Below are 10,006 nucleotides of genomic sequence, written 5' to 3'. Positions count from 1 at the left end.
GTACCTTCGCCGCTGCAGGCGTATCCGCTTGCTGCCAGAGTTTTGACGGTCGTTGTCTGCAGTCATTCGGTGTGATCTATTCATGTTTGTTTGTGCGCGCTCACACCACGCTTGTTCATTCAGTTAGTAATAGTCGGGCCACATTTTCTAACGCACGCTACACATGCAATGCTGCCCGGAGCGGCAGTGCAAGCGCTACAGGTGTGTCCCTTCGCACGCGCTGCCCACGGGCAGCGCTTCTCATCAACACCACCGTTTCACACGCGCCTTCTCGTGGTCATCGAGTCTTTCTTCATGTCGGTCTACTTACGCCGCAGCACACCTGCTTACTTAATCAGGTCATGTTTACTACAATTCATATTGCTACCAAAGCCGCTCACCTTACTTCGTATGACATTGCTTTGTTGCTATCGCATTCATTGCTTCGCCCTTAGGGCGAAACTGTGACATTTTTTTTTTTATCCTCCAGGAAAGCTGTGCATTGGGAAGGGCCGGTAACACAGGCAGTTCTTACGTAGCAGCGGCGACACAGATTGATTCCGTTCCTTATATATTCCTTATATTCGCATTCTTTATATGCGAATCACTGTTTTCGCAGCTAACTAGCGCACACGTATTCTCTTTATCGTTACAAATTTGGTAGCATGAATTGGGAACAGAGCATTAGCGAACACATTTCCGACAGCATAGTAGCAGTGCAGAAGCAGTACTGGTTTCGTATTCATGCGCATTCTCTGAGGCAACTTGTGGCACACCGCGGAAAGCGCCATCTCAATCTTCGAGACAAAACTGCTAGGCGAAAAGGGTCAATAATTCGTCCCGGAACGACACCGCCGGATTTTGTCCATTTTATCTACTGTACGGTCGCGAACCGACCTTGCCCCTTCATACGGCACTTCCTGCTGCTGCGATCTCAACAAGCGAGTATGTGCGCGACGCCATCACCCTCGCCGACCATGCGGCCTCACAAACGACTCAGCAGCATGTGTACAATGCCCGCCACCGTAACGTACAGTTTTCGCCTGGTGCGCTCGTGCTCCTTTGGTAGCCCTCTCGTCACGTCGGACTTTCAGAAAAGCTCCTTTCGCAACACACAGGGTCCTACAGCGTGCTGCGCCACGTGACGCCTGTGACGTATGAAATTGCGCCTGTCAGTTCGACCTCGCCCTCTACTCTGGCAACTAGTGATGTACACGTCAGTAAGCTCAAGGCCTACTACACTGCTTCCGAGTCCGGCCTTTAGTCGCTCCGGGACGGAGCTTTTGCCGCCCAGTGTAGCGCTACGGAACAGTATTTACTATGTCAAAGAGGTGAGCAATGTGAAGATATGGCTTCTCGTCTGCGCCTTCCTACGTAACAATATATTTGACGCGCGCTCTGGAGGAGTTTGATGCAGTTCAAAAGATGCAGCTTTTCCTCCTGAAGCTGCACAGTTTAGTTTTCCGGGCGATGAGCAGAGCTTTAAGTCGCGGGTCAAAGTGGTGAAGAGCATCGCCGAATCGGAGAACGAGAGCTACGACGCGGGAAACGGGAACGCGTGGGCATTCTCTCAAGTGGTAGTTGGCGTGGGCACGATATGTGCCTTCAGCATCTCGGCCAATGTCCCATGGTGGGTATGCAACAAAGTATGCATTTCATCATCATATTCAACACGTGCCACCGATCTGAGATAGTAAGATACAAGAGTTAATGATGTGCTGGAGAAGTTTGCGTGACTGATAGCAGGGAATTATTCAAACAAACACGTGAATTAGCTTGTCGGTCTTGGCACGACAGAATTATACGTGCGATTATGGCTTAATAAATCCTGCGTCAGCTATTACGCGCGTCGGACGAGCTCCCATGTAGTGGCGTCAGCGGACTTTTCTCGCCGCGGAAACAGGATGATTGCAAGAGATGAGTGCAACTACCAGGCTATTCTGCTACAGCTACACACCGTACGTGCTGGTAGGAACAGTGTGTTTTTGAACGGGGACGTTCCTGTGTGGTTCTATGGGGTCGAAGATTTCCTGGAATCCCTTGGTCAAGCCGACATGCTATATAAGGAGGTGGTTTTCGGCGCTTAACCGATAAACCTTGTGAGGGCCGTGACTCTGAACAATGCGGAGGAAATGGTGCAAATGGTTGCCAAAGAACAGCTACATGTGAAAATGCAGCAGTCGCTGATCATCGGTCTCCAGAACCATCAGGTCACGCTTAGGCAACGCTAGATATTACGTGACGTGGTCAAGGAGTATGTTCTAACTGCATTGGCGGCTTTCGACAAGCTCACCGACACCACCAGTGGGTGTGGCCAGGTGCAAGGCGTCAGTGAAAAGGGGCCTACAACGCATTCGTTCCCCTTAAAGATCAAAACTGTCCTGAAATCACATCATCAGGTGAGGTGATGGGGGGGGGGGGGGGGGCTTGAAGTGGTTATAAACTCTTATTTGCCGCCGGTTTTAGCAACTGAAATTGGGTGGCGCCACCGACGTACCGCGCGCTTGAAAAATTGGCCTTGGCTTACCTCAATTATGCCTGGGTGTGCGTAGCGAGGGGTGCGGTTAATCTTAATGTTTCGCTTGGTTCTCTCTACGATTACATCTTTATCGTTTAGCTTCGTATATCAGTGTTTAGGTTTGTTTGTTACCTCTCGTTAAGTTGAGGTTACTTTAAAGACTAGACATTTTTAACGTATAACGCATTTATTTTGAAAGTCTTCATCTTGTTCTTTCTCAATTGCCACATAGACCAGCCCCTTTTCTATATGCGATGCAACGCCGAAGGAGCCGTGGACACGAGAATGAAATTACCATTGCTCTATCGCGAAACCGCAGCCAGCGGCGTCGGAGAAGTGCCGTTTGCGGAATGATGTATGCTGTCGGGCGACATGCAACTTCAACATTATTCTTCACAACATGAAGATTCTGAGCAAGACCTTATGCTGTGGTCTGACACAAGAAATGCGATGGAGACATTTGGTAGTGGGACACGTCAGTACGTGAAATGCACGCGCCACGGCTGCATTAGGACTGCCCATTCTCAAGGCTGTTTCTGTGTGGGCTTCCCATCCAAGCCAATTGCTTTGGCTCCGCATTCACAGACAACTGAAACAGAGGAGAACATTTTGTATGTACAGCGGTAACGAAAAAACGATATTACAGAAAGTTCATTTTTATTTACTCCTCGAGACATCTGCGGATCTTTGAAAGAAGTAAAATAACAGGATAGATACAGTGCGATATTAAGGTGATCGTTTGAATTTCCAAAGTATAAGTTTAGAGTGCAGGAATTATTAAATGTTGACTGGATTACTGAGCTGGTGTTGCTGTTCTATGAAGAGTTTGAAAAGTTGAATTAGGAGCTCGCATTTATAAAAAAAATCGCAGCCATTACGCTGTGACTGTGGGCTACCCGCGGAGCTGTTCTTCAGCACGCCATACACGCGGCCTCCCAACAATAGCACACGCAACATACTAATTGCCTATTCTGTAACGCAAGTGACATAGCCATAAAATTTTCTTGACGCTGGCTCGCCCTGGCCACTTTTGTCACCTATAGTACATTCTGCAAGCGAGGAATATGGCCTGTTATGCGTAATACGGGAAACACGTGTGTTTTAACGGTTGAACCGTGCAGTACAGATTCAGCAAAGAGTTTTTCGTTGGCTGAATACGGGAAGCATGTGTATATTAATGGTTGAACCGCGTAGTACAGATTCAGCATACAGAATCTTCCGCTTTCTAAATACCTGTATTTTGTATAACGGTCGCTATTTTACGGCGGTCCGTTCTACGGCAATTGCAATTCTTTAGTTACGGAAAAGTGTTCGGTAACAAATTACAAGGAGATTTTGACGTAAAACCATAATTTTTTTTCAGAGTGTAGCAGTCGTAGGTTAGCGAGGATAGAGGTGCGTCGTTGCAGTGAACTGTAGCCTACTTGGCAGCAGCGGGGGCAGCCCGACAGCCTTCTGAAGCTACTTTGTATATTTGCAGCTTGGACCACTGATTCAACAGCTGCTTACGGCACGCTCTGATATCAGCAAGTGCAAGGCTCACCTGCAGTGACTACGTGTGACTGCCATTGACATCACGCCCACCAGGTGGACGAACAAGCTACATAAAGGCCTGCATCTTCGATCTGCAACCACTTGGCAGCAGCGGGGGCAGCCCGACAACCTTCTGAAGCTACTTTGTATATTTGCAGCTTGGACCACTGTTTCAACAGCTGCTTACGGCACGCTCTGATATCAGCAAGTGCAAGGCTCACCTGCAGTGACTACGTGTGACTGCCATTGACATCACGCCCACCAGGTGGACGAACAAGCTACATAAAGGCCTGCATCTTCGATCTGCAACCACTTGGCAGCAGCGGGGGCAGCCCGACAACCTTCTGAAGCTACTTTGTATATTTGCAGCTTGGACCACTGTTTCAACAGCTGCTTACGGCACGCTCTGATATCAGCAAGTGCAAGGCTCACCTGCAGTGACTACGTGTGACTGCCATTGACATCACGCCCACCAGGTGGACGAACAAGCTACATAAAGGCCTGCATCTTCGATCTGCAACCACTTGGCCACAGCGGGGGCAGCCCGACAACCTTCTGAAGCTACTTTGTATATCTGCAGCTTGGACCACTGTTTCAACAGCTGCTTGCGGCACGCTGTGATATCAGCAAGTGCAAGGCTCCCCTGCAGTGACTACGTGTGACTGCCAGTGATGTCACGCCCACCAGGTGGACGAACAAGCTACATAAAGGCCTGCATCTTCGATCTGCAACCACTTGGCAGCAGCGGGGGCAGCCCGACAACCTTCTGAAGCTACTTTGTATATTTGCAGCTTGGACCACTGTTTCAACAGCTGCTTACGGCACGCTGTGATATCAGCAAGTGCAAGGCTCACCTGCAGTGACTACGTGTGACTGCCAGTGACGTCACGCCCACCAGGTGGACGAACAAGCTACATAAAGGCCTGCATCTTCGATCTGCAACCACTTGGCAGCAGCGGGGGCAGCCCGACAACCTTCTGAAGCTACTTTGTATAATTGCAGCTTGGACCACTGTTTCAACAGCTGCTTACGGCACGCTGTGATATCAGCAAGTGCAAGGCTCCCCTGCAGTGACTACGTGTGACTGCCAGTGATGTCACGCCCACCAGGTGGACGAACAAGCTACATAAAGGCCTGCATCTTCGATCTGCAACCACTTGGCAGCAGCGGGGCCGCCCGACAACCTTCTGAAGCTACTTTGTATATTTGCAGCTTGGACCACTGTTTCAACAGCTGCTTACGGCACGCTGTGATATCAGCAAGTGCAAGGCTCACCTGCAGTGACTGCCAGTGACGTCACGCCCACCAGGTGGACGAACAAGCTACATAAAGGCCTGCATCTTCGATCTGCAACCACTTGGCAGCAGCGGGGGCAGCCCGACAACTTCTGAAGCTACTTTGTATATTTGTAGCTTGGACCACTGTTTCAACAGCTGCTTACGGCACGCTGTGATATCAGCAAGTGCAAGGCTCACCTGCAGTGACTACGTGTGACTGCCAGTGACGTCAAGCCCACCAGGTGGACGAACAAACTACATAAAGGCCTGCATCTTCGATCTCCAACCAGTTGGCAGCAGCGGGGGCAGCCCGACAACCTTCTGAAGCTACTTTGTATATCTGCAGCTTGGACCACTGTTTCAACAGCTGCTTACGGCATGCTGTGATATCAGCAAGTGCAAGGCTCCCCTGCAGTGACTACGTGTGACTGCCAGTGATGTCACGCCCACCAGGTGGACGAACAAGCTACATAAAGGCCTGCATCTTCGATCTGCAGCCACTTGGCAGCAGCGGGGGCAGCCCGACAACCTTCTGAAGCTACTTTGTATATTTGCAGCTTGGACCACTGTTTCAAGAGCTGCTTACGGCACGCTGTGATATCAGCAAGTGCAAGGCTCACCTGCAGTGACTACGTGTGACTGCCAGTGACGTCACGCCCACCAGGTGGAAGAACAAGCTACATAAAGACCTGCATCTTCGATCTGCAACCACTTGGCAGCATCGGGGGCAGCCCGACAACCTTCTGAAGCTACTTTGTATATTTGCAGCTTGGACCACTGTTTCAACAGCTGCTTACGGCACGCTGTGATATCAGCAAGCGCAAGGCTCACCTGCAGTGACTACGTGTGACTGCCAGTGACGTCACGCCCACCAGGTGGACGAACAAGCTACATAAAGGCCTGCATCTTCGATCTGCAACCACTTGACAGCAGCGGGGGCAGCCCGACAACCTTCTGAAGCTACTTTGTATACTTGCAGGTTAGAATTATTTTCCTGAATTAATACAGAAAACACTGTGATTTCTGCCTTAGCTGCTGCCGATACTAGTGCTTGTGTGTTCTCTTGTATTGTGCATGTTATGGCTGATTCCGCCAAATTTCCCGACGAGCTTAAAAAGGAAATGTCAGATTTCAAATCTAAATTCGAACGTTAAGTCAGAAGAAAACTTAGAGAGCTGAAGGCAAGTCTTGACTTCTGTCATCACGAACTCGAAAAGGTGAAGCATAAAAAGATGAAATCGCGAAAGAAAACAAGGAGCTGAAGGCAATTAACACGAAACTTGCAAGCGATTGTTCAACGCTATCAAAGCAAGTTGCTCAACTCGAGAACCGTGTTACTCCGTCTGAGCAGTACTCAAGAAACCGCAATCTCGAGATAAAAGGTGTACCCTTGACTGAAGGTGAAAGCCTTGCTAAGAGTTAGGGATGGAAGTTCGTGGGTGGTGGTTGTCCGAGATGGTGCCCCTCGATGGCCCGAGTACACGGTGGCAACGCGAATGGAGAACCAGCGTCTGGTGGAGGGCAAAGTTTATTCCGCAGCAAAGTGTCCGGCCGGGCTGCGCCCAGACAACTCTCCCCTCTCATGCCGTGTGCCCGTTTTTAAAGGGTCGGTCGCGCTCGGTCAAACAACCCAACAAAAACGCGTACATTGACTGTCTTGCTTTCACCCGCCCCTACGGGAGCAACACTCAATTCGTCAAAGCCCTCAAGCGTCTTGCAGTCACTCGCTACCGGTTAATTGCCATTCTCATGCCCGCTTAAGCAAACAGCAAACGGTTGGTGGACCTCTGCAGTAACATGGGTTGAAAAAGCCGCATCCAGCGGAATTCCCTTCCTCCGTAAATTAAGGAGCCGCCGTCACGGCTCATTTCCACGAAATACACTTTCCACGCGTGCTTTGTCCTTTCTCTGCCCACTGGCTCGGGGGACGCTGTCACGGCGTTCAACGTAATTTCTCTGACAGCCCCCATGTGCATTCCTCATGCTCGGCTACACTGCAGCGGCATTCAGTACAGACATAGCCAAGAAAAGCATGGCGAACCGTAACGACCCATCCTATTAACACTCTCAAACAAACTCCTGACGAAGACAGCTAAGAAAAGCATAGCGAACTGTAGCAAATGACCCAACCTATACGCTCTCCCTGACTCTAAGGTTTTGCACAAAATCGGTGTGGTCCTGAGTGACCCTATCATTGAAACAGACATTGAAGTATGCCATCGCGTGCCTACAAGGAATGCTGATGCCACACAAAACATAATTGTGCAGTTTAAGAGCCGTACCAAACGTGATTCAATCCTACAAAAAGCAAACAAGTCACGCCTGTCAACTCAGTAACTGGATTTTTCCCCTGGTTCACCACTGTATGCTAACGAGCACCTTTGTCCAACGCTGAAACGTCTTCTCGGCATGGCGGTTGCGCAAAAGAGAATGAAAAACTGGCGTTTTGTTTGGTCAAGCAGCGGCAAGATTTTGGCCCGGAAAGATGAAACGTCACCGATTGTGCACATTCGCAGTGAGCGTGATCTAGACAGGGATTAACTAGTTTGCGCTGACTGCGCATATTTTTGTTACTCAGTGCTTTTGCAATGGCTGTGTCCCCAGAATACGTTAACAATGCATTTCACCTTTCCAAAAACCCTTTCACATGTTTTCATTTGAATGTGTGGTCCCTAAGAAACAAAGAGGACGAACTGTCAGTTTTCTTATATGAATTTGTTTTCAATTTTGACCTGATAATGTTTACAGATACATGGTGTTCTGTAAATACTGAATTTTCAACCGCCCAAGTTACCAAAGCTTCTTTCTTAATAGGCAACATAAGCAAGGTGGCGGTTTAGAAGTTGTCGTGAAACGTGATCTAGAATGTGAAATAGATACTGAGTTTTCCATTATATCTGAGGACATAGAATGTTTGACATTATTATGCCGCCAATATATTTTCACTGTCATGTATCGGCCACCGAAGGCACAAATCCAACATTTCATTGAATACCTTCAAAAACTTCTAAATTATGTTAATTCGAAAAACGCGAAACTAAATCTTGGCGGAGACCTAAATATTGATATCTTAAAACCTTGCCGCATTAAAGAAACACTTTTTTTCAGCCGTAGATTCATCTGGTCACGCTATTATAACAGATACGGCAACGCGCGTTACATCCCACACAGAGACACTCATCGACCTCTTTATTACCATTATACATAAAGAAAGTTTGCCAACTGGTGTCCTGAATTGTGATATCAGCGACCACTTACAGATTTATTTGTTTATCAGGGGTGAAGACAAACTTGCATATGCAAAAATTAACGATGTAAAGATGGTACAAAATATCGTACCTACAACTTTAAGCGCCTTCTACGCATGCCTTGAAAAAGAAAATTGGACTGACGTTTACGATTCTTTAACAGCCAACGCCGCATACGAGGCTTTCATTTCGGCTTTCAAACGTATTTATTTTGAGCATCTTAAGGAAAAAATATTGCGAAAATGTAACATAGACCCGAAACCGTGGATCAACCGCGAGTGTCTGCGCAGAATAAAAAAGAAAGCAAGATTGTTCCAAAAATTTCTTAAGACCAGGTCACCAGAGGATCTCGATATTTATAAAAAATATCGTAATAAGCTTAACACCTTTCTAAAAAATGAAAAGCGCTGTTTTCTGCACGATCAGTTTAGTAAAGAGCAATGTAGGGATAGTGCGCAGATGTGGAATGAGCTTAACAGTTTGCTAAATCGCACACCGGTCTCGGCAACACTCACAGAGCTAAACCATCAAGGTCATCGTATTGAGGGATTAGAGCTTGCTGAACAATTTAATACCTTTCTCAGAGATGTTGTGTCAGGTCCGCAAAGGTCAAGTAGGACTAAACATGCTATAAATAGGAACCCTTCTAGCATGTATCTCGAACCAACCAATGAAGCCGAAATATGTGCCATATTTAATTCATTTAAAAACAGCAAAGCACGTGGTATTGATGGTACTGAGGTAGCTCTAATTAAACACGTGGTTGAAATAATAGCCCCAATATTGGCTTATGTATATCACTTATCAATATCTTCAGGTCACTTTCCAAAACTGATGCAAGTAGCTTAAGTCAGCATGATATTTAAAAGTGGTGACAGAAATGACATGGCACACGATAGGCCAATTTCGATTCTACCCATTTTTTCTAAGGGGTTGGAGAAGATAATTTATAAGCGACTAATGAAGTTTTGCGTGAAATTTAACTTGATTACTTCATCGCAGTATGGCTTCCTATCTAACAGGTCCACAGAAATAGCTGTCCTAAAGCAAAAAGAATTAATTCTTGAGTCCATTGAAAACAAAGCATTTTGCATCCGTGTATTTGTAGACTACTCCAAGGCGTTCGATCGGATCAACCATGAAACACTTTTGGAAAAACTGGAATTATATGGTATTCGTGTAATCGCAGCGCTCCTTCTATAAACGTACCTACAGTATCGATGCCAGCGTGTGGCGATAGGAAACCACGTGTCTACTAGCCAGAATATAACCACAGGAGTCCCCCAGGGAAGTATCCTAGGCCCATTATTGTTTTTGCTATATATTAATGATATAACAACTATCAGCAACGATCCAAGTTATATTTTGTATGCAGATAACACAAGCCTCCTATTTAAAAGCAGCGACATGCAACACCTGATCTTGGTTATTAATGAAACTATGGAAAAACT

At 47.2% G+C, this 10,006-nt stretch overlaps 1 long non-coding RNA gene across 2 annotated transcripts; it reads right to left on the bottom strand.

Moving 5' to 3' along the window:
* Nucleotides 1-4,709: 4,709 nt before the first annotated feature.
* On the bottom strand, nt 4,710-6,396 carry LOC125945463 (uncharacterized). Of its 2 annotated transcripts, none has more exons than XR_007466908.1 (3): nt 6,139-6,396; nt 5,215-5,305; nt 4,710-5,004 (listed from the first exon to the last, which is right to left on the bottom strand). It is a non-coding gene; the product is annotated as an uncharacterized LOC125945463 (long non-coding RNA). The 2 variants fall into 2 exon arrangements; XR_007466907.1 differs by lacking the exon at nt 6,139-6,396 and adding an exon at nt 5,928-6,022.
* Between the last annotated feature and the right edge of the window lie 3,610 nt (nt 6,397-10,006).

This window comes from Dermacentor silvarum, chromosome 5 (genome assembly GCF_013339745.2).
Source record: "Dermacentor silvarum isolate Dsil-2018 chromosome 5, BIME_Dsil_1.4, whole genome shotgun sequence".
Classification (NCBI taxonomy): domain Eukaryota; kingdom Metazoa; phylum Arthropoda; class Arachnida; order Ixodida; family Ixodidae; genus Dermacentor; species Dermacentor silvarum.
Note: the sequence above shows the minus strand (reverse complement) of the source record. Positions and strands in the feature narration are given on the sequence as shown.